Genomic DNA, 27,688 nt, shown 5'->3' with positions numbered 1-27,688 from the left:
AACTAGCCGGTCCTCTGCATACTCTAGCCTCTCTGTGTAACACGCTCTCTCTCGGGATTCCCTAGCCTCCATCTCTGCATACCTAGGACCTTCCTCTGTATAATCTAGCCTATCTGTAAACACTAGCCAGTCTTTTGTACAAATTAGCCTCTCTGTAGCCGGTCTCTGTATACACGAGTTGTCTACTCTTGGTTGTCTTTTGTATACACTAGCATCTCTTTATACATTATCTCTCTGTGTACCCAAGCCTCTCTGTATACACTAGTCCGCCTGTATACACTAGCAAGTCTGCATACACTAGCCTCCATCTCTGCATACCCAGGACGTTCTTCTCGATAATCTAGCCTATCTGTATACACTAGCCGGTCTTCTGTAGACATTAGCCTCCCTGTATAAACTAGCTGGTCTACTGTATACACTAGTCCGTCTGTATACACTAGCAAGTCTGCATACACTACCCTCTCTGTGTAACCCAGCCTCTCTCTCTGTATAGCCTAGCCTCAATCTCTGCATTCCCAGGACGTTCTTCTCTATAATCGAGCCTATTTGTATACACTAGCCTGTCTTTTGTACACATTAGCCTCTCTGTATAAACTAACCGGTCTTCTGTATACACTAGTCCGCCTGTATACACTAGCAAGTATGCATACACTAGCCTCTCTCTGTGTATACCCTAGCCTCCATCTCTGCATTCCCAGGACGTTCTTCTGTATAATCTAGCCTATCTGTATACACTAGCCTGTCTTTTGTACACATTAGCCTCTCTGTATAAACTAGCCAGTCTACTGTATACACTAGTCCATCTGTATACACTAGCCAGTCTGCATACTCTAGCCTCTCTGTCTAACACAGTCTCTCTCTCTCTGTATACCCTAGCCTCCATCTCTGCATACCCAGGACGTTCTTCTGTATAATCTAGCCTATCTATATACACTAGCCTGTGTTTTGTACACTTTAGCCTCTCTGTATAAACTAGCCGGTCTTCTGCATACACGAGTCTCTCTGTATACCCTTGGATGTCTTTTGTATACACTAGCTGCTCTTTATACATCCAAACCTCTCTGTATACACTAGTCCGTCTGTATACACTAGCAAGTCTGCATACACCAGCCTCTGTGTAACCCAGCCTCTCTCTCTGTATACCCTAGCCTCCATCTCTGCATACCCAGAACCTTCGTCTGTATAATCTAGCCTATCTATATACACTAGCCTGTGTTTTGTACTTTAACCTATCTGTATAAACTAGCCGGTCTTCTGCATACACGAGTCTCTCTGTATACCCTTGGATGTCTTTTGTATACACTAGCTGCTCATTATACATTAGCTCTCTGTATACTCAAGCCTCTCTGTATACACTAGTCCGTCTGTATACACTAGCAAGTCTGCATACACCAGCCTCTCTGTGTAACCCAGCCTCTCTCTCTGTATACCCAAGATGTTCTTCTCTATAATCTAGCCTATTTGTATACACTAGTGTCACGTACCTGGTGAAGGGAGCCCGGAATGCAGGGAGCGGCCTCTCGTAAGCCTCTGGCTCGAGAATCCCTGGAAGTGGGGACAGGAATTCTAGAGTTCAGAGGGCACAAGTGCCGAGCTGGTGAAGAGTAGAACCGGCCCTGGAGCTGACAGCAGACTATGGCAGGCACAGGTGGTCAGACTGGAACAGCTGGCAGAAGGCGGCAGACAACAGCAGGCACAGGTGGTTGGACTGGAACAGCTGGCAGGCAGGCAGCAGACAACAGCAGGCACAGGTGGTCAGACTGGAACAGCTGGCAGAAGAAGCGAGGTCAAGGTACAAGCCGGGTCGGTAACAGGCGGGCAGCAACGGTACACAGGAGAAGGCAGAAGCGAGGTCAAACGGTCCGACACACTAGCTGCTCTTTATACATCCAAGCCTCTTTGTATACACTAGTCCGTCTGTATACACTAGCAAGTCTGCATACACCAGCCTCTGTGTAACCCAGCCTCTCTCTCTGTATACCCTAGCCTCCATCTCTGCATACCCAAGATGTTCTTCTCTATAATCTAGCCTATTTGTATACACTAGCCTGTCTTTTGCACACATTAGCCTCTCTATATAAACTAACCGGTCTTCTGTATACACTAGTCCGTCTGTATACACTAGCAAGTATGCATACTCTAGCCTCTCTCTCTGTATACCCTAGCCTCCATCTCTGCATACCCAGAACGTTCTTCTGTATAATCTAGCCTATCTGTATACACTAGTGTATACAGACGGACTAGTGTATACAGAGGACCGGCTAATGTGTACAAAAGACAGGCTAATGTATACAGATAGGCTAGATTATACAGAAGAACGTCCTGGGTATGCAGAGCGCTCAGCTTCAAGGTATGGCCAACGTGAGTAATATGAGGGACACTCCTCACTCCCGCCCCCACCTACCAGATCTGACTTTCATCCCCTTGCCCTCTCTGCCCCGGTCATCTGGTGGCAGTTTTATGCACTCCCTGGCCCCCACCCATTCATAATCCTTACCGACCTTTCCTTCCGCTGCTCACTGGAACACACTGGATGACTTGTCTAATTAACCAACCTGTCTGACACCGGTCCCCCTTGGAGGCTTTACCCATCACTGTTTGGGTGGTCCCTGCCTCCACCTGGATGCTCCACATATACCCCGACGACATTGTCGGAGGGGCACCACTTGACAGGACACGGGGCTGTCATGCCGGTGGCATCTCCCATTGGAGGAAGGGATGATGGCCCCAACCCCTTGGCAGCAGGTTCTTTCATGTACAGACCAGGGCAGCTCATCTTTCCTTCTGGAGTCTTGACCTTACAGGGGGGAGTTGCACTTTGGGGGGTCTGAGTGATACCTAGTGCGCTGTACTGGAAGGGCTTGACATTCCCGCATGTTTGTCCCCTCCCCCTGGTTGCGCCCCTCGCCCCCCCCCCCCATTGGCCCCCACCTACGCTTTGCCGACATTGCCTTCTGCAGCTTTCGGGTACCCTGGATGACTTATTTATTGAGCCTATTGGTACGAGACACTGCTTCCCTCCAGTGTGACTCTGGACCCCCCTAGAGGATTTACCCCTTACTGTTTGGGCAGACCCAGCCTCCCTCTGGATGCTCTACACAGCCCCCGATGGCGATGCAGGAGAGACACTAATTGGCGGGCCCCAGGACTGCTGCTCGGGTGAAGTCTCCCGTTGGATGGAGGGATGGTGGATTGCCTGCCGGATTTTCCATGCACCGACCAGGGCTGCTCCTCTTTCATCTTGATGTGATGACCATGGAGGGGAGGAGTTGAAATTTATGGGGTCCGGGTGGTTGCTGGTGGGAGTGCGCTAAAGGACTTGACATTTCCGCATGTTTGTCCCCTCTCCCCTGTCTCCCCCCTCCCTTCCCCCCTTCCCTTCCCACCCTTCCCTTCCCTCCTTTCCCTCCCCCTTTCCCCCCTTCCACCCCCCCCCTTTTCCCCCCTTCCCTGCCCCTTTTCGCCCCGGGGCGTGGACGGGGGAGAGGGGTTAAGGAGAGGACAATCTGCCAAAGGGAGAAATGCATTTGTTCGGGGACTGCATGTACTTTTGGAGTATGGGACGGGGGGGGGGTGGATCCCATTCTGTGATGCCTTTTCTGTTGTGACAGGCTCCCTCGTGCATGCCTACAATTAGGGCGAGCCAAGGAAACCCCTCATTGTTGACAGTTATGTGCTCTACCTCTGTTTTGATTATATTATTATTTTTTGGTTCTATGATGTTACTGATTGTCTTTTATTTGCATACCGGTATCAGACGTGACATTTACCACTGCCGGGACTGGGGGGACTAGGATTCGGGGGCTCCTTCTCCGACCTGTCTACCCACCAATCCAAGTAGGACAGCGCTTTAAACCCAGTGTACATCTGGTAAGCGCTATAGCATAATTGTGCTGTTTTAGTATACCCTTCCTGTACTGTTGAGTGTGGACAACCCTTAATTTCCCTCTCCCCCTGGGGTTGAGGTGCCCAGCCTCTTTTTCCCCTTACCTTTCCTTCCATTTGCCCTTCCTTTCTCCCCTTTAGTTCCCGCCATCCATTACCTACCCAAAACCTACCTTGGTTCAACTTTCTTTGCTTTTCTCTGACGTCCCCCTCCCAGAGGAGCGATGGCAGACTCAGTCAAGGTCACCTCTCTAAACGTTAAGGGACTGAACTCCCCTGAAAAATGGTGGATCCTCCTGTGAGAACTGAAGACTTCCTGTACTGATGTGGCCTGTATACAAGAAACACATTTTAAAAATACTAGCCTCCCCTTTCTATGGTCGAGATCCTTCCCTAAGGTCTACCAATCTACTAACTCCTCCTCTAAGACCAAGGGAGTCTCCATTCTGATCTTTAGCAGGCTCCCCTGGGTTCTCCAGGATTCTCTGGTGGACCCTGGGGGCCGATATCTTTTTCTTAGGGGCCACATTGGAGAGTGCTTTTTTACATTTGCCACTGTGTACGCTCCCAATGATCACCAAGACACGTTCCTCAGAACTACCCTGCACAGATTATGTGACTTTCGGGAGGGCCAGTTGATATTAGGTGGGGACTTTAATGTCCCCTTTCGCCATCGGTTGACACTTCTGCCTCTTGCTCCTCACTCCTCATTTCCTCTAGAAAGCGGATTACTAAGTGTTTACTGAATGACCAATTAGTTGATGTCTGGTGCCTGCAACACTCTGGGGAAACGGACTACTCTTTTTGCTCTTCCCCTCACAAATCATACTTGAGGATAGACTTCTTCTTGATTCCACATGACCAACTGCACTTGGTGAGCTCTTCCTCCATCGGCCATATTACTTGGTCCGACCATGTTCCTGTAGCCCTTACCTACACCCTCTCTAGGAACCCCTCACCTAGGTCTCTATTCTGGCACCTTAATGAGAGCCTCCTCCAGATACCGGAAGTTTTAGCAGATGTGACCAGGGACTTGGACCTTTATTTCCAAGAAAACTAAACGCAGGACTGCGACCCGGGGATAATTTGGGAGGCTCACAAGTCAGTACTCCGCAGGGTACTTATCAGGCATGGGGCGGGCATCAAACGAACATGGAAGGAACAGCTTGCTAATCTGTTTCGTGAACTTGCCTCTGTGGAAGCCAAACATAAACATGCCCCCTCACGGACCTTAGAGATTGAATTGGGGACACTCTGCACCCAGATTGCTGACCTACTTCATTATAAAGCGAAAGCGACACTCCAGTTTTGTCGTAAATTGACGTAGGAGTCAGGGGACAAATGCAGAAAAATCTTAGCCAGGTCGGTAAAGGAGTTGAAATCTGCCTCTTACATACCCCAGTTGATAGATGAGAATGGCCAGAGGGCCTCTACCCCAACCCAAATAGCCAAAGTCTTTGAAAAATGTTACTCTGATCTCTACAACCTGCCTGATTCAGGGTCCGGACAGGACAATATAGACAGATATGTAACCGGTTCTGGTCTACCAACCCTCTCATCGGACTCACGGGAGTACTTGGAGGACCCGATCACACTGGAAGAAGTCCAGACGGCCGTGGGACCTCCGAAGGTGGGTAAGGCTCCGGGCCCTGACGGATATACCGCACAATACTATAAGACCTTCCTCCCTATTCTCGGCCCGCGCTTGGTGAATTTATTTAATACTCTGAGCTCAAATGGGGATTTTCCTGAGGATTCCCTTAGAGTCCACATCTCGTTGATACCTAAGGAGGGCAAAGACCCGGGCCTATGTGGGAGCTACAGACCCATTTCCCTTCTAAATTCGGTCCTAAAACTATTCTATAAATATCCTCGCCACGTGATTGGCACATCACTTGCAGTCCCTTATACATATTGACCAGTTAGGTTTTATTCCCACCAGGGAAGATAGGGACAACACCATTAAGGTGCTTACCCTGGTCCATAAAGCAAAGTCATCTGGGACCCCTTGTCTTCTCGTGAGTACTGATACCGAGAAGGCTTTTGATCAGGTCAAATGGACATTCATGTTCTTGGTCCTTCGCCATATAGGTCTGAGTGAACGGATGCTGGCATGGATAAGTAAGATATACTCACGCCCTTCAGCTCAAGTCAAAGCGAATGGGGTGCTCTCATCTCCCCTTGACATCGGGAATGGGACCAGACAGGGTTGCCCCCTGTCGCCCCTGTCATTGGAACCCTTTCTCTCCACAATTCAACAAAACTCAGACATAACGGGACTCCAAATGGGTACTACTGAGTGCAAGATATCTGCCTACGTGGATCACATGCTGTTCTCGCTGACGAATCCCAGAGTTTCCTTGCAAAATCTCCTTCGGGAATTCCAGATATACGGGATACTTCTTGAAATCAGAGGCCATGGGGGTTGCAGTCCCCACGCAAACGTAACTAGACTTGCAGTCCAATTTTCGATTTAAATGGACCCGTACAGCCCTTAAAACTTCCCCCCACCCCTTGTCACTAAGATACGCAGTTTGCTTCACGGGTGGCATTCTGGCCTCCATTCCTGGTTCAGGAGATGCAATCTCATTAAAATGAACATACTCCCTAAATTTACCTATCTTTTCCAAGCTCTCCTGATCCAGATTTCAGTCCCGTTTTTTAAGCAAGCTCAATCCTTGCTCACTCAATTTAACTGGGCCCACGAAAATCCCAGACTTTTGCAGTCACAGCTGACATTGTCGAAACAACAGGGAGGGTTGGTTCTCCCTGACTTGTGTCGCTACTACCTGGCCTCCCATCTGGGGTGTGTATTGGACTGGAATCGAAACAAACTTTCTAAGCTCACTCCCGAATTCCGCTAAGAAGCGCCATGTGGTGCTATAAGGGTTTACCCACAGAATTGACATCACATCCCACTATAGGGGCTTAGTTGAAAGTCAGTCACCTGATCGCTACCCAAAACACACTCACATCTTTGACTTCCCCCCTATTCCCTATACGTGGCCATCCGAACTTTGAACCGGGGACCCACTTAGAAATTCCAACCTAGACAATGCGTCTAAATTCGTCATTGATGGAAAATGGCCTTCTTTCTCAACCCTAACAGATCCGACAGGGCTTTTCCAACTGCCTTTTTGGAGAGCGGCGCAACGACATCATTTTCTCCATTCCATCCCCAATCCTCAAACGTTCGCCCCCCCTCAGACGGAGTTTGAGACTCTATGCAGGAGCGAAGGCCCTTTGGCACACATTCTCTCTCAAACAGATTACCCACACTTAACCTGTCTGTCCAACTGGGAAAAGGACCTTAATTGCTAGTTTTCCCCAGCACAGAGACAACGCATTATCACTTTGGCTCTCAAAACCTGGCTGTGCACGAAGATACAGGAGACTAATTTTAAACTTCTCACCAGGTGGTATTTGACACCATCAAAGCTGCATAAATGTTTCCCCTCTTCCTCAAACATATGCTGGAGGTGTGGAGAAGAAGAGGGCACGTTGCTCCACATTTTTTGGTCCTGCCCCAGCTTGGTGGACTTCTGGACAGAGATCCGATGCATAACACAAAAATTCACAGACTTCTCCATCCAGGAAGACGCTGCATTCTTTCTCTTGCACCATTCACAGATTCCCATTAAGAAGTACAAAAAAATCTATTTTACGGCATGTGATAAATGCGGCGAAATCCTGCATCCCTCTCTATTGGAAAAAATGTCCCCCCCCTTTCATTACTCACTGGCTTAGGAAAATAGAGGACATAAAAAAAAATGGAGGACTTGATCCTCACATCACAAGGTAAACAAGAATTTTTTAAACAAACCTGGGACATCTGGAATACCTTTATATTCTCGCTGGAAGGATGTCGCCTGCTATCGCCTTAGTGCTCTGAGCTTTCCTTGACTGGCCCCTTGGACAGTGGCTGCCATCGTGTCTCGTCCCCTCTTCTCCTTTCCTGATCTTTCACCCCTTCTCTTTTCTGCCTTCCTCCCCTATCTCTCACCCCCTCCACCCCCTCTCTCTTCTGGAAAAAGTGGAAAATTGGGAATTACGGCCCCACACATCAAAAAAAACTAATATCTGCAGTTTGCTTCACGGGTGGCATTCTGGCCTCCATTCCTGGTTCAGGAGATGCAATCTCATTAAATGAACATACTCCCTAAATTTACCTATCTTTTCCAAGCTCTCCTGATCCAGATTCCAGTCCTGTTTTTTAAGCAAGCTCAATCCTTGCTCACTCAATTTAACTGGGCCCACGAAAATCCCAGACTTAAGCGGACACAGCTGACATTGTCTAAACAACAGGGAGGGTTGGTTCTCCCTGACTTGCGACGCTACTACCTGGCCTCCCATCTGGGGCGTGTATTGGACTGGAATCGATACAAACTTTCTAAGCTCACTCCCGAATTCCACTAAGAAGCGCCATGTGGTGCTATAAGGATTTACCCACAGAATTGACGTCACATCCCACTATAGGGGCTTAGTTGAAAGTCAGTCACCTGGTCGCTACCCAAAACACACTCACATCTTTGACTTCCCCCCTATTCCCCATACGTGGCCATCCGAACTTTGAACCGGGGACCCACTTAGAAATTCCAACCTAGACAATGCGTCTAAATTCGTCATTGATGGAAAATGGCCTTCTTTCTCAACCCTAACAGATCCGACAGGGCTTTTCCAACTGCCTTTTTGGAGAGCGGCGCAACAACATCATTTTCTCCATTCCATCCCCAATTCTCAAACGTTCGCCCGCCCTCAGACGGAGTTTGAGACTCTATGCAGGAGCGAAGGCCCTTTGGCCCACATTCTCTCTCAAACAGATTACCCACACTTAACCTGTCTGTCCAACTGGGAAAAGGACCTTAATTGCTCGTTTTCCCCAGCACAGAGACAACGCATTATCACTTTGGCTCTCAAAACCTTGCTGTGCACGAAGATACAGGAGACAAATTTTAAACTTCTCACCAGGTGGTATTTGGAATACCTGGGACATCTGGAATACCTTTATATTCTCGCTGGAAGGATGTTGCCTGCTATCGCCTTAGTGCTCTGAGCTTTCCAAGACTGGCCCCTTGGACGGTGGCTGCCATTGTGTCTCGTCACCTTTTCTCCTTTCCTGATCTTTCACCCCTTCTCTTTTCTGCCTTCCTCCCCTATCTCTCACCCCCTCCACCCCCTCTCTCTTTTGGAAAAAGTGGAAAATTGGGAATGACGGCCCCACACCCCCCTCTGGATGGATTATGCCGGAGGGACCTGGGGTTTGTGTGACCCTGGATCTTGGTACAGTACTTTATTCATTGTGATTGATGGAAGGCACACTCACAGTTGCGAATATACCTGTAGCAAGTATTGTTCAGCTGCTTTTTGCTCTGTATTTCTCTGTTGCATTATGTACTCGGGGGACCGTCTTCCCCTGTTTGGAGAAAAAATTATATTTGAAAACAAAAAGAAGCCTATGACACCTGGTATTCCCAGGCGGTCTCCCATCCAGGCATTAACCAGGCCCGACCCTGCTTAGCCTCCAAGATCAGATGAGATGGAACAGATTCAGGGTGATGTGGCCATAGCCAATATCTTCAGGCACTCTCAACTCTCTTGACAAATGCCAAGATGGTCACCTTGGGAACATGCAGAAAAAAATAGGTTAACGGCAACAACATAAAAAGAAGCCTACGGCATCTGGAAATCCCAGGCGGTCTCCCATCCAGGTACTTAACTGGTCCCAACCCTGTTTAGCCTCTGAGATCAGAGGTGATCGGGCGCTTTCAGGGTTATGTGCCTATAGGCAATCTCTTTGGGCACTCTCAACCCTCTTGACAAATGCCAAGATAGTCACCTTGAGATACAAGCGAAAAAAAAACAGGTCAATGTCAACAACATAAAAAGAAGAATACGGCGGCCAAGTCGGTCAAAGCGATTAAATCAGCGTCCTACATCCCCCAGGTGCTAGATGCGCAGGGCCAACGGGCCTCCACCCCGCAGCAGATTGCCACAGCCTTCGGCAAATTTTACTCAGGTCTTTATAATCTACCTAGATCTAATTGCACACAAGTACAAATAGACAGTTATATTGCAGACTCTCGACTCCCCTCGCTATCCCCAGAGGCCCAGGCCGTATTGGAAGCGCCGATCAACCTTGAGGAACTGCAGGCTGCTGTGGCTGCAATGAAGGCGGATAAGGCCCCGGGCCCGGACGGCTTCACCGTCCAATATTATAAGACCCTATTGCCAATTCTGGGACCCCACCTGGTGTCTTTCTTTAATGCTTTAAGTACGGGCACGGGCTTCCCCAGGGACACGTTGAGAGCCCACATATCGCTGATCCCTAAAGAGGGGAAAGATCCCCACCAATGCGGCAGTTACAGACCGATCTCCCTATTAAATCTGGATTTGAAACTGTTTTCTAAAATTATTGCCTCTAGATTAGCACACCATCTACAATCCCTCGTGCACCTGGACCAGGTGGGGTTCATACCCAACAGAGAAGCAAGAGACAACACTATCAAGGTCTTGAACTTGCTCCAGGTTGCCAACTCCCGTAAAATCCCGTGCCTATTGGTCAATACTGATGCCGAGAAGGCATTTGACAGGGTTAACTGGCAATACATGTTCTCTGTTCTCAGACATATAGGCCTAGGTGAGAGAATGATGAAGTGGATCACCAGTATTTACTCGGTTCCCTCAGCTCAAGTTAAAGCCAATGGGGTCCTGTCGACTCCCTTTCCTATCAGGAATGGGACGAGACAGGGTTGCCCTCTATCCCCGCTACTTTTTGCTATCTCCCTGGAACCGTTTCTCTGTACCATTCGCAATAATCCGGACGTTTCGGGACTTCAGATCGGTAATTCCCACTATAAAATCTCTGCATATGCAGATGACCTTTTATTCTCCCTAACGAACCCCCGCGTATCTTTGCCGAATTTACTTCAGGAGTTTGGGAAGTTTGGGAAGCTTTCTCATCTAAAAATCAACTTTACCAAATCGGAAGCCATGGGGTTGGCAGTCCCCACCCGAACCTTATCAGATCTTCAGGCCAGTTTTAAGCTTAAATGGACTACCACAGCCCTCACGTATCTGGGCACGAAAATCCCTGCGGACATTTCCCGGACGTTTGATCTTAACTTCCCACCCCTATTGACCTCTACCCGTTTGCTCCTTGAATCATGGACTGGGGGTCTCCATTCCTGGTTCGGAAGGTGCAATCTTCTCAAAATGACCGTCTTACCCAAATTTATCTATCTCATCCACGCATTACCCATACATATTCCTCCCTCCTTCTTTAAACAGGTACAGGCTCTCTTTACCAAATTTGTATGGGCTGCTAAGAAACCCAGACTGCGTTATTCCCAAATGACTCTTCCCAAACAGTGGGGAGGCTTGGCACTCCCCGACATTCGTCGCTACTATCTAGCATCTCATCTCGGACGGATTCTTGACTGGCGCAGAAATAGGACCTCCAAGCTCTGGATCTGTATAGAACAATCCCAAACCCATATATCCCTGCCTGGAGCACTCTGGTGCTACAAAGACCTTCCGACTACATTGAAGACACACCCCTTGATAGGGGTGACGTTGACGCAGAGTCATCAGTACTGTTGCTCAAGCGTCCCTCTTGTCATCTGTATCCCTTTTACTTCCCGTTCTAGGTCACCCAAAGTTCGAACCGGGTCTCGACCAGACGAACTACAAGTCTCTTAGAGACTCCGGTCATGATCACGTGGCCAAATTTCTGGCCGATGGACACTGGCCCTCTATTACAGACCTTTCGGCAGCGGCAGGGACATATCGACTCCCCTTCTGGAAAGCCCTACAGCTACACCATTTCCTTTATTCGTTGCCAAGACCGCGGGACTTTGAGCAACGTTTAACCCCTTTTGAGCTCTTAGGCTCCGGTACGGAACCATTGACCCACATTCTTTCGCAGACTTACGCCTTGCTATCCACACCGCGGGAACCGCTCCGCCTAGCCTGTCTATCCAAATGGGAGCGAGACCTTCAATGCACTTTCTCGACAGCACAAGCGCAGCGCATTGTCACCTTGGCTCTTAAGTCCTCATCCTGCACCAAAATCCAGGAGACTAACTTTAAGGTCCTCAACCGTTGGTATTTAACCCCCTCTCGTCTGAGTAAATGCTTCCCTTCCTCCTCAGACCGGTGCTGGCGCTGCAATGAAGAGGAGGGTACTATACTCCATGTCTTTTGGACATGCTCTAGACTGAGGGGGTTTTGGGATGAGGTACGCCGCATCACTCAGCAATTTACGACATATGAGGTTACGAATGAGGCGGCCTACTTTTTACTACACCACTCCCCGACACCAGTCAAACAATATAAGAGATCCCTGGTCTGCCATCTTCTCAATGCGGCCAAAGCGTGCATCCCTCTGTATTGGAAGCAAAACTCTCCCCCAACTGTGGCACATTGGTTGAGGAAGGTGGAGGACGTGTGGAGGCTGGAGGACGTGATTCTCACAGCGCAACACAAACAAGAAGTCTTTAAAAAGACCTGGGACATCTGGTGCATGTTTATATTTTCGGCCGAAGGTCAGCGTCTATTGTCGTCCTGACCCTTCTCCACCATCTCGAGTGAGAGGTGGGCTGGGGCCACCGTCGTGTCCATGCTAGTTCTTACCTTTTTAATCTTTTCTACGCCTGATCTCTGCCTTTCTCTCCCCCCCCCTTTTTTTTTTCTCTCTTCCCTTTTCTGACCCCCCTATGTCTTTAGCTGTTGTTACCTTTTGGTCCCGAGCTCCCCTATTTAGTAGCTCGGGACGTCCCCACCCCCTTATTTACAGGGGGGGGACATAGGGGTTGACTTGTGCTCCGGTGCTTTCCAACTGAACGTTAATAAGGGCTATTAATAAATATTCTCCTTCTTTCTTTTGGTTGCATGTACAACGGAATACTATTTGTTATCTCCTGTCTCATGACTTGGTTTTTGTACTGCCTCTCTTGTAATCCTTGCCCTGTGTATATGTTTTATTATATGTACTGAGGAGCTTCGACCCCTCTGGAAATCAATAAAATTATATATTTGAAAAAAAAAGAAGAATACGGCACCTGGTATTCCAACGCCATCTCCCATCCAGGTACTAACTAGGCCCCACCCTTCTTAGCCTCAGAGAAGAGAAGAGATAGGGCTCTTTCAGGGTGATGCTGCTGTAAGCGATCTCTTTGGGCACTCTCAACCCTCTTGACAAATGCCAAGATGGTCACCTTGGGAAACAAGCGGAAAAAAAAACCGAATCAACGCCAACAACATAAAAAGAAGCCTACAATAACTGGTATTCCCAGGTGATCTCCCATCCAGGTACTAACCAGGCCCGACTCTTCTTAGCCTCCAAGATCAGACGAGATTGGGTGCTTTCAGAGTGATGTGGCCATAGGCAATCTCTTCAGGCACTCTCAACCCTCTTGACAAACACCAAGATGGTCACTTTGGGAAACAAGCGAAAAAAAAACAAGTCATCTCCAACAACATAAAAAGAAGTCTAGGACACCTGGTATTCCCAGGCGGTCTCCCATCCAGGTACTAACAAGGCCCGACTCTTCTTAGCCTCCAACATCAAACGAGATCGGGTGCTTTCAGGGTGATGTGCCCGTAGGCAATCTTTTCAGGCACTTTCAACCCTCTTGACAAACGCCAAGATGGTCACCTTAGAGACAATATGGTCCGAGTCCTCAATTTAATCCATGCGGCGCATGTACAGGGAAGGCCCTTGCTTATGTTGTCAACGGACGCGGAGAAGGCCTTTGACAGGGTGGCCTGGCACTTTATGCAGGCCACCCTGGAACATATAGATCTTGGCCCCAACACGATGAGCTGGGTAATGTCACTTTACTCCACGCCGTCGGCAGCGGTATGGGTGAACAAGTGGTGCTCGGACTCTTTCCCCATCACTAATGGGACGAGGCAGGGGTGCCCTCTGTCTCCCCTAATTTTTATTCTGACCCGAATATTACTGGCATATCCAAACCCTCGGCACACCACAAAATTGCGGCGTACGCTGACGATCTAATTTTTTCCGTCTCCAATCCACACATTTTGCTTCCCAATATACTCGCGTCTCTCCGGCGATACGGCAGCCTATCAAACTATAAAATCAATTGCGCCAAGTCGGCTGTATTGAATATATCGGTCCCGGATGGTGAGGCCAAGAGGCTCCGCTCCACTTTTCCATTCTACTGGGCTGAAAAATCTATATGTTACCTGGGCGTTGACATCGCAGCGGATTTGGCACAATTGTACCCGCTTAATTTTGTCCCTCTCCTGAATAGACTGAAATCTGATTTGGGAAACTGGCATGCTTTAACACTGACCTGGATCGGGCGCTGTAATGCATTCAAAATGACGGCCCTCCCCCGGATCTTATACTTGTTCCAGACATTACCGATCGGGTTACCCCCAATTTTTTTCACACAACTGCAGGTGCTGCTCCGGGACTTTATTTGGGCGTGCAAACTGCCCAGAGCCCGTTTGCAATTGCTTGCCAGACCAAAGGACAAGGGGGGTCTGGGTCTCCCAGATCTGAGACAATACTACAGAGCGACTCTGCTAGCGAGAGTCGTTGATTGGCATTGTAATGGCCCACACAAGCAGTGGGTGGAGATGGAGATTGAGGATGGATCCATTCCCCTATTGACCTCCCCGTGGCTCCTGTCCTCCCTACCAAAAGACCTCAGAGATCACCCCGTAGTGGGAGCTACGTTGGCTGTTGTGCGGAGGTTGTTCCGCTGCACACACATTACTCCCCTGCCGTCACCAATGACTCTGGTTATAGGTAATCCAGACTTCCCACCGGGATTTACCAACAAGAAACTGCGACAGTTGACAGTGGTGGGGAAACAGCGTCTGGGAGAGGTGTGGCCCTCGGGAGGGCTCCTGACCACGCAAACTGTCGCCGAGCTTTCTGACCCTCCGCTTGACTTGTTTAGTGCTTATCAACTTCATCACTTTCTTCTGGCCATACAAAGGGCCCCCTACACTTCTAGAGACCTGACGCCCTATGAATCCATCTGTCACAAAAGGGAACCTGTGCGACACACCCTCTCCCTCCTGTACAACCTATTGAGTAGTCAGGAGGAGGAGTCGACCACACCATTTATCCACAAATGGGAGAGGGACTTAGGCATCACATTTACCCCACAACAGATAGGGAAGATCCTGACCTTAGTACATAAAGCTTCCATCGCAAACCAATATCAAGAATCAGGATACAAGATAGTCTCACGCTGGTATAGAGTCCCATACCTTCTGAATAAAATGAATAGATCGATCCTGGATGTTTGTTGGAGGTGCAATTCAGATACGGGGACCATGGGACACATTTTCTGGGCATGCCCGGCCTTACGGAACTTTGGGGTGGAGGTGACCGGGACGATAAAAACTCTCACAAATCTAGATATCGCAGACAACCCAGCAGCGTGCCTTCTACACTTGACCGAGCAGCCTGTTCGAAAATACAAAAAAACCCTCACGATGCAACTCCTGAATGCCGCCCAGGCCTGCATTCCCACACTGTGGAGGCAGCCTCAGCCCCCATCCAAGGTGCTGTGGTATTCCAAAGTCAATCATATTCTCCAGGTGGAAGAATTGACCGCCACCCTTCACAACACTGAAGAGACATTAAGTGTTACATGGAGGCCCTGGAGGTATTTTACTGGTACTCGAGACTACATTCGGGAGGTGAGCAGCGCCCCTGTCCCAGAAAACGACTGAACATCTAACGTTTACCTACGTAGGCCATGTCTGCCCTGGGTGGCATTCCCCCCCCCCTCCCTTTTTGTCTTTATTTTTTTTCCATGCCGCCACCCCCCCCCCCTCCTCTCTCTCCGTCTTTGCACTCTCTTCTCCCCCTGTCCTCCCTTTTGACTATGCCTTGTCTCCTTACTAGCCTTCGGGACCCAGAAGAACCCCAGGGTTCTGGACACGACCGGCTCATATTTTACTCTGGTTCACATAGGTCATGATAAGCTGGCTCGCTGTGGTCCCAGTTGTTCTCCATGATTAGATTTGTCCGAACGGAGCTGCACTAGTTATACTGTACTACATGTCGGAGGTGGGGTTTCTCTCTTTTCTGCATGAAACTGTAGCACTCCCCTCTGAGAACCCAGAGTTATTTGGCTGCTTATTTTTTGTTACCATGTAATTATGACCCTGGGTCATGCTGTATGGTTGACTGTTATATTTATGTTGTTCTACTTATACTTAATAAAAGAATAAAAAAAAAAAAAAAAAAAAGTCAATGCCAACAACATAAAAAAAAGCCTATGGCATCGAGAAATCCCAGGCGTTCTCCCATCCAGGTACTAACCAGGTCCCAACCCTGCTTAGCCTCTGAGATCAAATGAGATTTGGCTCTTTCAGGGTGATGCAGCCATAGTAGATTTTTTCAGGCACGCTCAACCCTCTTGACAAACGCCAAGATGGTCACCTTGGGAAACAAACAAAAAAAAGAAGTCAACGCCAACAACATAAAAAGAAGCCTACAGCACCTAGTATTCCCAGGCGGTCTCCCATCCAGGTATTAACAAGGTGCGACCCTTTCTAGCCTCTGAGATCAGCGGAGATTGGGCGCTTTCAGGGTGATATGCCCATTGGTAATCTCTTTGGGCACTCTCATCCCTCTTGAAAAATGCCAAGATAGTCACCCTGGGAAACAAGCGAAAAAAAGCAGGTCAACGCCAACAACATAAAAAGAAGAATACGGCACATGGTATTCCAAGGCCGTCTCCCATTCAAGTACTAACTAGGCCCAACCCTTCTTAGCCTCTGAGATCAGAAGAGATAGGGTGCTTTCAGGGTGATGTGGCTGTAAGTGATCTCTTTAGGCACTCTCAACCCTCTTGACAAATGCCAAGATGATCACTTTGGGAAACAAGCGAAAAAAACAGGTCAACACCAACAACATAAAAAGAAGCCTGCGGCATCTGGAAAACCCAGGCGGTCTCCCATCCAGGTACAAACCAGGCCCAACCCTGCTTAGCCTCTGAGACCAGACGAGATTGGGCGCTTTCAGGGTGTTGTGCCCGTAGGCAATTTCTTTGTGCACTCTCAACCCTCTTGACACATGCCAAGATGGTCACCTTGGGAAACAAGGGAAAAAAAACACGTCAACGACGACAACATAATGGGAAGCCTACGGCACCTGGTTTTCCCAGGCTGTCTCCCATCCAGGTACTAACCAGGCCCATCGCTGCTTAGCCTCCGAGATCAGATGAGATTGGGCTCTTTCAGGGTGATTTGGCCGTAGGTACTCTCTTTGGGCACTCTGAAGCCTCTTGACAAAGGCCAAGATGATCACCTTGGGAAACAAGGTAAAAAAAACAGGTCAAAGCCAACAACATAAAAAGAAGCCTACGGCATCCAGTATTCCCAGGCGATCTCCCAATCAAGACACTAACCAGACCAGATCCTTCTATGGCACCTGGTCTTCCCAGGCAGTCTCCCATCCAGGTATTAACCAGGCCTGACACTGCTTAGCCTCTGAAATCAGAGGAGATCAGGTGCTTTCAGGTTGATGTGGCCGTAAGTGTTCTCTTCAAGACACGCCCAACCCTCTTGACAAATGCCAAGATGGTCGCCTTGAGAAACAAGCGAAAAGAACAGGTCAAAGCCAACAACATAAAAAGAAGCCTATGGGCTTACAGCGGACCTTAAAAAATGGGACCCACTAGCTCTGTCATGGTTCGGACTCTGTAATGTGTTGAAGATGAACGCGATGCCACGACTTCTGTATCTACTACAAGCCTTACCTATCAAAATACCCCAGACTTTCTTTCATGCGATTCGCTCAATCTTTATCAAGTTCCTCTGGCGTGGCAAACATACGCGTATTGGTAGGGCAATGCTATTGCGTCCGAAATTGCGGGGAGGTATTGGCTTCCCGGACCCTGCTCTTTATTACACAGCGACGCACATGACACGGGTGGTTGACTGGTGCCGGCATGGGGAACTGAAGCTATGGGTCAAGCTAGAGCAGGAGATGGCGTGGGTTCCACTGGCTGGTCTGCCTTGGGCGGGGAGGCCATTGGAGCCCTGTGTGACTACTCACCCGTTAATTGGCCCCTCGCTCGCCGAGATGGATAGTTTTTTTCACCTTTCCCACCTGACTAACTTCCCTTCTCCTATGACCCCAATTATTGGACATCCTAGATTCCCTCCGGGCCTGTCTGACCAGGCCTTTACCAGGCAAGCCCCGAAAGGGCTTCTGAGAGCAGCCCTATTTCTTGGGCCCGCGGGCTGGATTCCCACGGGGACCATACTGCTAGAGCAAGTACCTGTTGCATTGGATAGCTGGAGAGCGCCCAATCTCGTCTGATCTCGGAGGCTAAACAGTGTCGGGCCTGGTTATTACCTGGATGGGAGACCGCCTGGGAATACCAGGTGCCATAGGCTTCTTTTTATGTTGTTGGCTTTGACCTGTTTTTTTCACTTGTTTCTCAAGGGGATCATCTTGGCGTTTGTCAAGAGGGTTGGGCGTGTCTTGAAGAGAACACTTACGGCCACATCACCCTGAAAGCACCCGATCTTAGTACCTGGATGGGAGACTGTCTGGGAAGACCAGGTGCCATAGAAGGATCTGGCCTGGTTAGTGTCATGATTGGGAGATCGCCTGTGAATACCGGATGCCGTAGGCTTTTTTTTATGTTGTTGGCTTTGACCTGTTTTTTTTAGCTTGTTTCCCAAGGTGACCATCTTTGCTTTTGTCAAGAGGCTTCAGAGTGCCCAAAGAGAGTGCCTACGGCCAAATCACCCTGAAAGAGCCCAATCTCATCTGATCTCAGAGGCTAAGCAGCGATGGGCCTGGTCAGTACCTGGATGGGAGACAGCCTGGGAATACCAGGTGCCGTAGGCTTCTCATTATGTTGTCGGCGTTGACCTGTTTTTTTTCCCTTGTTTCCCAAGGTGACCATCTTGGCATTTATCAAGAGGGTTGAGAGTGCACAAAGAAATTGCCTACGGGCACAACACCCTGAAAGTTCCCAATCTCGCCTGGTCTCAGAGGCTAAGCAGGGTTGGGCCTGGTTTGTACCTGGATGGGAGACGACCTGGGTTTTCCAGATGCTGCAGGCTTCTTTTTATGTTGTTGGTGTTGACCTGTTTTTTTCGCTTGTTTCCCAAAGTGATCATCTTGGCATTTGTCAAGAGGGTTGAGAGTGCCTAAAGAGATCGCTTACAGCCGCATCACCCTGAAAGCACCCTATCTCTTCTGATCTCTGAGGCTAAGAAGGGTTGGGCCTAGTTAGTACTTGTATGGGAGACGGCCTTGGAATACCAGGTGCCGTATTCTTCTTTTCATGTTGTTGGCGTTGACCGTTTTTTTTTCGCTTGTTTCCCAGGGTGACTATCTTGGCATTTTTCCAATGAGAGTGCCCAAAGAGATTGCCTATGGGCACATCACCCTGAAAGTGCCCAATCTCCTCTGATCTCAGAGGCTAGAAAGGGTCACGCCTTGTTAATACCTGGATGGGAGACCGCCTTGGAATACTAGGTGCTGTAGGCTTCTCTTAATGTTGTTGGCGTTGACTTGTTATTTTTGTTTGTTTCCCAAGGTGACCATCTTGGCGTTTGTCAAGAGGGTTGAGCGTGCCTGAAAAAATCTACTATGGCAGCATCACCCTGAAAGAGCCCAATCTCATTTGATCTCAGAGGCTAAGCAGGGTTGGGACCTGGTTAGTACCTGGATGGGAGACCGCCTGGGATTTCTCGATGCCATAGGCTTTATTTTTAAGTTCTTATTTTTTTTTGCTTGTTTCCCAAGGTGACCATCTTGGCGTTTGTCAAGAGGGTTGAAAGTGCCTGAAGAGATTGCCTACGGGCACATCACCCTGAAAGCACCCAATCTTGTTTGATGTTGTCGGCTAAGAAGAGTCGGGCCTTGTTAGTACCTGGATGGGAGACCACCTGGGAATACCAGGTGTCGTAGGCTTCTGTTGTATGTTGTTGGCGTTGACCTGTTTTTTTTTCCACTTGTTTCCCAAGGTGACCATCTTGGTGTTAGTCAAAAGGGTTGAGAGTGCCTGAAGAGATTGCCTGAAGAGATTGCCTGAAGAGATTGCCTATGGCCACATCACTCTGAAAGTACCCAATCTCGTCTGATCTTGGAGGCTAAGAAGAGTCAGGCCTGCTTAGTACCTGGATGGGAGACCACCTGGGAATACCAGTTATTGTAGGCTTCTTTTTATGTTGTTAGCGTTGATTCTTTTTTTTTTTTCGCTTGTTTCCCAAGGTGACCATCTTGGCATTTGTCAAGAGGGTTGAGAGTGCCCAAAGAGTTCACCTACAGCAGCATCACCCTGAAAGAGCCCTATCTCTTCTCATCTCTGAGGCTAAGAAGGGTTGGGCCTAGTTAGTCCCTGGATGGGAGATGGCTTTGGAATACCAGGTGCCGTAGTCTTCTTTTTATGTTGTTGACATTGACCTGTTTTTTTTTCGCTTGTTTCCCAAGGTGACTATCTTGGCATTTGTCAAGAGGGTTGAGAGTGCCCAAAGAGCTTGCCTATGGGCACATAAGCCTGAAAGCGCCCAATCTCCTCTGATCTCATCACTCTGAAATCACCCAATATCGTCTGATCTTGGAGGCTAAGAAAAGTCAGGCCTGGTTAGTACCTGGATGGGAGACCACCTGGGAATACCAGTTATTGTAGGCTTCTTTTTATGTTGTTGGCGTTGATTCGTTTTTTTTTTTGCTTGTTTCCCAAGGTGACCATCTTGGCATTTGTCAAGAGGGTTGAGAGTGCCCAAAGAGAGCGCTTACAGCAGCATCACCCTGAAAGAGCCCTATCTCTTCTCTTCTCTGAGGCTAAGAAGGGTTGGGCCTAGTTAGTACCTGGATGGGAGATGGCGTTGGAATACCAGGTGCCGTATTCTTCTTTTTATGTTGTTGACATTGACCTGTTTTTTTTTCTCTTGTATCTCAAGGTGACTATCTTGGCATTTGTCAAGAGGGTTGAGAGTGCCCAAAGAGATTGTCTATGGGCACATAAGCCTGAAAGCGCCCGATCTCCTCTGATCTCAGAAGCTAAACAGGGTTGGGCCTTGCTAGTATCTGGATTGGAGACCACCTGGGAATACTAGGTGCTGTAGGCTTCTTTTTATGTTGTTGGCCTTGACCTGTTTTTTTTTTTCACTTGTTTCCCAAGGTGACCATATTGGTGTTTGTCAAGAGGGTTGAGAGTGCCCGAAGAGATCACCTACGGCCCCATCACCCTGAAAGCGCCCAATTTCGTCTGATCTCGGAGGCTAAACAGTGTCGGGCCTGGTTAGTACGTGGATGGGAGACCGCCTGGGAATACCAGGTGCCATAGGCTTCTTTTTTTATTTTTATTTTTATTTTTTTATTTAGTAGTATGCGACATACAATGCAAAGGCAACTTCAAAGAATGTGTGATACAAATAGTTACAAACAAACGATCATATTGCATGGATATCAGAGCCAATGGTAAGAAGTCCGAGGAGAATAGCACGTGTACAGCTTTGCGGTCATATCAAGATGAGATTAAAGCTCCATCTCGTTGGGATCCTCTACCACTTAAAATATTATTGATACTAGCCCTGCTACCCTCGAAGAGTTTCAATATCCATAGATAGGGGAAGAGTATTGTGTAGTAGTCAAATGGGGTTGGAACATACCATTTTCTTTTCCCTTTTTTGAGTTAAGAAGGGAAATAGTAGAACTGAAAGGAGGGAGAAGGGGAAAGAGAAGATTGGGGAAGGAAATGGCAGAAAAGGAAAAGAAGGGGTAAGGGGGTGTCGTGGGTAGAGTGGATAGGGTGGGGTCCCCTCCCAGGGAGCAAGAGACGCCCTCGGTTTACCAGCTCATCAGCTGTCCAACGTTTGGAACAGCGATCTTCAACGATCACCATGAGCTTACTATGTCTCGCGGAGGTATTCTTCCGAAAAGCACAACTGTTCCAGTAGAACCATCTGTTCCCCTGCTCCTCCGTTTTATCCCTCATTGTGGCAGTCAGGTCTTCCATTCGTTCAATATCATTTACCCTTGCGAACCACTGGGTCACCGTTGGAGCAGTTGCTGTTTCCACTGACTTGGGATGCAGGCCCTAGCTGCATTGAGGAGATGTTTAAGTAAGGACTTATGATAGCGCTTTCTCGACATAGGAGTTAGATTGAGAAGAACTGCTGTGGGATCATTGGCTAAGGAAATGTCTGTGAACTTGTGGATGAGTCTCAGGACAGGCTGCCAGAATGTTTGTAATTTAAGGCATTCCCAGAAAATGTGGAGAATGGTGCCAGCCTGTTGCTCACAGCGCCAGCAGCGGTCAGATTGACCGGGGAATATTTTGGCCAACACCACCAGTGTACGATACCAGCGTGTGATCAGCTTATATGAGATCTCCTGATATTTACTGCAGAGTGATGACTTATGGGCGAAAAAGAGTATTCTGTCCTTCTGTGGTTTGGAGAATGTAGTTTGTAAGTCCCTTTTCCATTTAGCTAGGAAGGGCGGATCCGTGGAGGATTGTGCGTCTGTCAGGATTTGGTAGGACCTAGAGAGGGAACCACGAATTGGGCCATCATCCAGGCAAAGTTCCTCGAAGGGGTGGAATTGTCTAGAGAAGAACGAATGGTTAGGTAGTGATCCGAGGAAATGGATGAGCTGTCTAGCTCTCCAGCTATCCAATGCAACAGGTACTTGCTCTAGCAGTATGGTCCCCGTGGGAATCCAGCCCGTGGGTCCAAGAAATAGGGCTGCTCTCAGAAGCCCTTTCAAGGCTTGCCTGGTAATGGCCTGGTCAGACAGGCCCGGAGGGAATCTAGGATGTCCAATAATTGGGGTCATAGGAGAAGGGAAGTTAGTCAGGTGGGAAAGGTGAAAAAAACGATCCATCACGGCGAGCGAGGGGCCAATTAACGGGTGAGTAGTCACACAGGACTCCAATGGCCTCCCCGCCCAAGGCAGACCAGCCAGTGGAACCCGCGCCATCTCCTGCTCTAGCGTGACCCATAGCGTCAGTTCCCCATGCCGTCACCAGTCAACCACCCGTGTCATGTACGTTGCTGTGTAATATAGAGCAGGGGGGGGGCGTGGCTTAGCGGCTGATGTAGGAAGACGTGCTTACCTTGAGCTTCGCCGGCCATCCGTGATTCCATCCTTCCAGTCTGCCCTGAAACGCCGTTTTCGGGGCCCCTACCTCCTGCCCCGCTAGGTGAAGCATCCCGGACCACCGCGGTACATCCCGGGACCCCCGCTGTGATGTCCAGACGCCATACCGGAGGGAAGGGGCTGACGGACCCCCCGGCCAAGATTGCGCCGGCGCGCGGCGTGCAGCCAAAGACCAATACAAGGAAGCAGCACAGAAGCTCCTCTATGGCGGTAAATCATACAAGGATGCCCTGGCTGGCCAGCCCTCTACTCAAGCTACCCCTGGAGGCTCTCCTGAGGCAGATGACACAGTCCCCTTGGAGGATGAGGATGGATTGTCTGCAGCATGGCAAACAGTGAGTACACCCAGGGACAGTGTTAGGCCTGACACACAGGCCATCCCCTCCCCAGTGCTGGAAAATGAGCCTACACTAAGGGACATATTCACTGCTGTCACCTCCTGTAATCACTCTATTGCAGCCCTCTCTGAGGACATTAAAGGGGTTAAAGCTGAAATAACGTTTGTCCGCCATGACATGCAAAAGCTCAGAGAGAGACCGGCTGCATTGGAAGGCAGACTGAGCACAGTAGAGGATGACCTGGCCCCCATGCAAAGGGATCTAAAATATAATTGCCATCTTACTGAACAGCACGCTATGCGACTTGATGAGATGGAAAATCGCATGAGACGCAATAATATACGCGCTTTGGGGATTCCGGAACGTGTTGAGGGTAAAAACCGGGTAGACTTTATTGAAAATTGGTTGATTGCCACCTTTGGTAAAGAATCCTTGTCACCGCTTTTTGCAGTGGAACATGCCCACCGGGTGCCGTCTCGCCCCCTACCTCCGGGCAATCGTCCCAGGCCCTTCTTGTTTAAACTCCTCAACTATAGAGACAGGGACACCATTCTCTCTAAAGCGCGGGGGTTGTCGGACAAGATGGAGATTGAGAATTCCAGGATTTCACTATTTCCGGATTTTTCAGCAGAGCTCCAGAAAATGCGTGCAACATTTCTTGAAGTTAAGAGGCGCCTTCGGGACCTTAACGTTCAATATGGAATGCTATATCCAGCCAGGCTCAGAGTTACGGCCCTGGGTTCAACGCACTTTTTTGATCGCCTCGCGGCGGCAGCACAGTGGCTTGACCAGGAGTACAACGCACTCAAAGCCGCCAAACTTCAAAGATCTCCTCCACGCTAACGGCACTTTCAAACAGGCTGACTGGACTTCCACTTTTGCAGGACCGGCAGAAGGCTGAGGTTTGTGGTTCCACTGTAACCCTACTAGAACTACAACATGCCTGCGTATGTGAAACCCCGTTTGTCATCAGGGAGAGTCCTCTCTGGGTGTTTCCATGGCCTTCCCCCAGCCCCCAAGTTTCGGATGGGGCCTATTATTCTGCTATCTTTCCCGTGTGTGAGCCCCATGGGCTTTAATACAGAAGATGCCACGGTTTTTTGCTGTTTAACTGTTTTTCTTTTCTTTTTCTTTTTGGTTCATTTTTTCTCTCTCAGGATCGCAACTGACAAGGACTATTTTCTGGCCTGTCTGCACCCCTCTGGGCGCCTCTTCCTAGCTGCGACAGCTCCTGTCGGACTTTTTTCTCTCCAGATTTGGGACATCTCAGGTGATGCGACTTCCCAGTCGCTAGTTGCTGCTAAATGTGTATTAATTGCCTTTTTCCTCCTCCCTGGTGGTTTACGACTGTTAATATGGTTACTCCTACTTGCACTTATGTTTTGTATTTCTGATGGCTAAGATTAGATTTCTTTCTTGGAATGTTAGGGGGCTGGGCAGTCCGGTGAAGAGGCTGGCGGTGCTGAGGCACCTTAAAGATATGAAAGCTGACATTGTGTGTCTGCAGGAGACACATTTTGCTCCTGCGGGTACTCTTAGCCTGGGTTCCAGACTGTATATCCACCAATACCATTCTACATACTCTGCCTATGCAAGAGGAGTGAGTATTCTAATCAGACAGCATGCACGTTTCTCTTGCTCCCAACAGGTTATTGATCCGGGGGAGGTACATTTTTTTGCTGTGTAAGCTTGCTACTATGCAATGCATTATTGCCAATGTTTATATCCCGCCGCCGTATTCGGCGGAGATTCTTAGGCGCCTAGCTGGGTTCATGGCACAGTTCCCCGGCATACCCCTGTTGGCGATGGGTGATTTTAACAACTATGTCAACGGCCTGTGGGATAAGATTCCAACTCCTCCTGTGGTCCCCTCACGCCCTAATGGCGATACTCCTTTTGCAGCTCTGTTAGCTGAACTTGGGCTGGTTGATGTCTGGCGGAGAGCCCGCCCCCACTCCCGTTTATACTCCTGTTGCTCTCCAGCGTTTGGGAGCTTGTCCAGAATAGACCTGGGACTGGGGAACTCCGCCCTCCTCCCCCTAATTAGAGATTCTGGTTATGGGGTTAGACATGTATCCGACCACTCCTCTTTGTGGATTGAGATGTCCCTGTCTACTGACCTCGCACCTAGGAGTTGGAAGCTTAACCCCTTTTGGCTTGCACTGTTCCCGCAGCCTGACCCCATTGCAAATGCCCTTAAACTTTTCCTGCAGGGCAATTTAGGCTCGGCATCTATAGATGTAGTCTGGGATGCAGCTAAGGCCTTTCTTAGGGGGCAATTTATCACTACTATAACTGATATAAAACGGAACACTAAAGCTTGGGAACTGGAGGTCGGTAGAGCACTTAGAGAGTCGGAGCAGGCCTATGTTGACAACCCCTCGGAGGACACTAAGAGGGCTTGGTTGGGGGCGCAATCTATGTCTAGACAGGTAACTTTACAACTGGCAGAAAATAAAAGGTTTTTCCTACAACAAACACACTTTGAGGAGGGGGAATCGACAGGCCATATGCTGGCTCTGCTGGCGAGGGCCCAGTGTTCCGCTCCTATGACTCACTCACTGTGCGATTCGCAGGGAGTGACCCACTCGGATACCCCTGGGATCTTGCAGGTATTTCGATCCTTTTATGCAGATCTGTACTCCTCTAAGGTGCAGCCTGGTGATGGGGAGATTGTGGACTTTTTAAATGGTTGTGATATTCCATGCCTGTCTGCGTCGGATGGGGAGCTGTTGAACGCCCCCTTAACGGAGGATGAATTGGCTTCTGCATTGGAACATTCTCATAATAACAAGGCTCCGGGGGCGGATGGTCTCCCATCCGAGGTATACAAGCGTTATGCCGGTGTTCTTTTGCCAACCCTTTTAAAAGTGTTTAACAATGCCTTAGAGACGGGGGTCCTACCTGCTTCTATGAACGAAGCAATCATAATTGTACTTCTAAAACCGGGTAAGGTAGCAACATCACCGGACGCATATAGGCCCATCTCCTTGCTCACGACAGACGTTAAACTATTGGCTCGGGTCTTGGCAACGAGATTATCTCTGGTAATACACAAACTGATCCATAGGGATCAATCAGGTTTTATTCCCTCACGTTCCACTGCCCTAAATATTCGCCGTTTATTTTTAAACCTACAGGTCCCTGTGGATAACCCCGGTAATCAGGCCGTCCTCTCGCTGGACGCGGCTAAGGCCTTTGATAGTGTTGAGTGGCCTTATCTGTGGAAAGTGATGGAGCGGATGGGGCTGGGCAGTACATTTATTAGCTGGGTCCGACTGTTATATGCCAAGCCTACGGCTAGAATCAGAGCTAATGCGGAGCTCTCCGACCCATTCGTGCTGCACAGAGGCACGAGACAGGGGTGCCCTCTGTCGTCCCTGCTCTTTGCCATGGCGCTTGAACCACTAGCAGCCAGAATGAGATCGGCTCCGGATATTGTGGGTTTCCGCAGGCCCACTGGAATAGATGTGGTATCGCTATACGCTGATGACACGCTTATATACCTGGGGGACACACAGGGTTCCCTTACGGCCACCATGAACCTGATTACCCTATTTGGTACACTGTCAGGTTTTAAGATTAACTGGGACAAATCTGTGCTGCTGCCCTTGTCCCCTCTAACGGCTCCCTTACCCCCTTGTGCAAGCATGATCCAGACGGTTACATCCTTTAAGTATCTGGGGGTGCAGATATCCCCCGAGGTGACGGAATATGCCAAACTGAATCTTATGCCATTGTTACTTAAGTTCAGGGATAAATGTAAGATCTGGTGCAAACTACCGTTATCGGTGGTGGGCAGGGTAAACCTCATTAAAATGGTGTGGGCCCCGCAGTTGCTCTATATTTGTCATAATTCCCCGACCTGGATCCCGAAACGTTGGTTCGATAAAATTGACTCTCAGTTTAGGGAATTAATATGGTGTAGAAAGACGGCCAGACTTAGTTTACATACCTTGCAACATAATAAGGACGAAGGGGGGTTGGCACTTCCACACGCTAGGATGTATTTTTTGGCTTCGCAGCTCCAGCACCTGGGTGGGTGGGGGTCAGATGATCCCCTGGACCCGATCCGAAGGATACTTGCTGACACGGTCGCCTCGGACACAGCATTGTCTAGATTAGAGGCAGGCTTCCCTCATATGGACAGGGGTTCCCCGACTATTATACTGCTGAATACCATGTGGTCTCATGTTAAAAAACTGCTACGAATACGTGGCTTCCTTGCCCTCACCCCTATTTGGCGGAATGCTAATTATGGTGAACTTTTTAAGCTCAAGGGATTTGGTAACTGGAGTAGGAGTGGTCTTCAGTATCTCTCGCAACTGTATAGTGGACG

The 27,688-nt window shown here is 49.0% G+C and overlaps 6 pseudogenes; 3 read left to right on the top strand and 3 right to left on the bottom strand.

Annotated features, from left to right (window-relative positions):
• Positions 1-9,335: 9,335 nt before the first annotated feature.
• LOC143949779 (5S ribosomal RNA) lies at positions 9,336-9,454 on the bottom strand (annotated as a pseudogene).
• A 3,699-nt stretch (positions 9,455-13,153) lies between these two features.
• LOC143947278 (5S ribosomal RNA) lies at positions 13,154-13,272 on the bottom strand (annotated as a pseudogene).
• A 3,748-nt stretch (positions 13,273-17,020) lies between these two features.
• On the bottom strand, positions 17,021-17,139 carry LOC143947881 (5S ribosomal RNA; annotated as a pseudogene).
• Positions 17,140-18,623: 1,484 nt separating this feature from the next.
• On the top strand, positions 18,624-18,742 carry LOC143948587 (5S ribosomal RNA; annotated as a pseudogene).
• Positions 18,743-19,944: 1,202 nt separating this feature from the next.
• LOC143948823 (5S ribosomal RNA) lies at positions 19,945-20,063 on the top strand (annotated as a pseudogene).
• A 1,015-nt stretch (positions 20,064-21,078) lies between these two features.
• LOC143948672 (5S ribosomal RNA) lies at positions 21,079-21,197 on the top strand (annotated as a pseudogene).
• Positions 21,198-27,688: the final 6,491 nt, after the last annotated feature.

This window comes from Lithobates pipiens, unplaced genomic scaffold (assembly GCF_037356315.1).
Source record: "Lithobates pipiens isolate NorthernLeopardFrog02 unplaced genomic scaffold, aLitPip1_a1.2 Scaffold_30, whole genome shotgun sequence".
NCBI classification, from domain to species: Eukaryota; Metazoa; Chordata; class Amphibia; order Anura; family Ranidae; genus Lithobates; species Lithobates pipiens.
Note: the sequence above shows the minus strand (reverse complement) of the source record. Positions and strands in the feature narration are given on the sequence as shown.